The 2,057-nt window shown below is 36.5% G+C and overlaps 1 non-coding gene across 1 annotated transcript; it reads left to right on the top strand.

Annotated features, from left to right (window-relative positions):
* Nucleotides 1-985: 985 nt before the first annotated feature.
* Nucleotides 986-1,092, top strand: LOC121205928 (small nucleolar RNA R71). Its single transcript, XR_005901001.1, has one exon. It is a non-coding gene; the product is annotated as a small nucleolar RNA R71 (small nucleolar RNA).
* Nucleotides 1,093-2,057: the final 965 nt, after the last annotated feature.

The following is a 2,057-nucleotide window of genomic DNA, read 5'->3' as shown; positions in this document are numbered from 1 at the left end:
TTAGGTTTCACCTTAATCCTGCAAAATCTTATCACCCTATCTCTAGCGTGCAATCAACTCCGCTTAATTATGACAAATTTACTCCTAGACAGGCTCTATTCCTTCTCTAAATAAGAGCATTAACTCAAATCAATATCCTGGAATATTAAAACAAGAATTAAGAACACATAATTAAGAACAAGTCAAATATTTATCATACAATTCGAATAATAATAACAAGATCCATCTTAGGTTTCATTCCCCTTAGGTATTTAGGGGGTTTAGTTCATAATTATAGAAGAAAACATCTCAGAAGAATAATGAATACAAAACATAAAGAAAACCCAAAACACCTGAATGAAAATTGAAGGGAGATCTTCAGTCTTGATGATGAATTCGGCTTCTGAGATGGACCAATCGGCTTCTCTTGAGTAATTCCTTGCCCCCTACTCTGCGTCTCCATTCTAAGTGCCTCTCCCGGTGTTTAAATAGGCTTTAAAATGCCTAAGAGCCCTCAAAATTGGCCTTTTCTGAATAGGTTTATACTTGGGTTTAGTAGGGACACGCCCGTGTGTGATTACTCTAGCCCATGGTCAAGGCTGTTGAATAGGCACGGGCGTGTAGTCTACTTGTGTAAGTCATGCTTCAATCTTGCCACAGGGACACGGCTGTGTGACACGCCCGTGTGAGGAAGTCCAGGCCGTGTTGATTTCCCATGTGGGTCCATTTTCTCCGTTTTCGGCCCGTTTCTCTCTCTTTTTACACTCCTATGCTCACCTAAGTATAAAACATGAAATTAAAGAATTAGGAGCATCAAATACACCAAATCTAAGGAGAAACCATCCATAAATGTGCTAAGCATAGGATAAAAATATGTATAAATTATGGTTTATCAGCCTCATTATAAGACTTAGAAAGTAGAGCACCATTAGCAGAAGCATCCACTACCATCCTCGTGTGGGTGTTGAGACGATTATAAAATGTGTCAAGTTGGATGCAATGTGGGATTCTGTAATGAGGGCACTTTCATAATAATTCTCTCTACCTTTCCCATGCCTCATACAAGGACTTATCATCTATTTGTTGGAAGGCAGTGATCTCATTTCTCAACTTAGCATTCTTGCTAGGCAGGAAATACTTCATAAGGAATATTTCTGTTAACTGTTGCCATGTGGAAATTGAATTTGGTGGCAATGAGTTCAACTAGGCTCGAGCTTTATCCCTTAGTGAATATGGGAATAGCTTCAATCATAATGCATCTTCGGGAACTTAAGCTAACTTGAAAGAATCTCTAACCTCCATAAACAATCTTAAGTGTAGGTGAGGATCTTCGGAAGGCATTCCACTGAATTGGCCCACTGTCTGAAGCATCTAGAACATGACTAGCTTCAGCTCAAACTGTTGTGCCTCAATTTTGGGTCTCCTAATACCCGGATTAAGATCATTAAACACTGGTACTGCATACTGTCTTAAAGCTCTATCCCAATCATCAGCAATAAGGATAGGATTTTGAGCAGGGTTTGCTCCGTTTCCTTTATTCGAATTTTCAAATTCATCTCTTCAGTCCTTCTCTGACTTGCTTGTCTTCTTTGCTATTGAAAATTTTGTTGAATCTTAGGGTCTACAGGGAGTAAATCTATAATTCAGTCAATATTCATAAACATCTAAAATAATCACAGAAAGATTAATTAAGTTGAAAACAGTAAAATAAACCAAAATGCAAGACTAAAAAATTCACAAATAATGAGTTTTTAAAATAGTCCCTGGCAACGGTGCCAAAAACTTGGAACAACGGAAGTGTGTGCAAGTGGCACAATTGCAATAAGTAATAAAGTGACAAGTAAATGTCGAGTTATCGTACCTACACGGACTGTTAAAAGAATTATTTATGAATGCTATTTAAAACACTTTGGTGAAGAAAAATATTTTGTTTGAAGAGGATGATTAAAAACTTAGATTTTAAACTAAGTAAACTAAATAAATAAATCATGCACGATTTCAAAATACGATTTTAATCAAGATGACATAATTGTGTTAGATCAATTACATTTCTTAACTTAGAATTATTAAACTCATGT

This window comes from Gossypium hirsutum, chromosome A08 (genome assembly GCF_007990345.1).
Source record: "Gossypium hirsutum isolate 1008001.06 chromosome A08, Gossypium_hirsutum_v2.1, whole genome shotgun sequence".
Classification (NCBI taxonomy): Eukaryota; Viridiplantae; Streptophyta; class Magnoliopsida; order Malvales; family Malvaceae; genus Gossypium; species Gossypium hirsutum.
The sequence above is the reverse complement of the archived record's forward strand: the minus strand, read 5'-3'. Positions and strand labels throughout refer to the sequence as shown.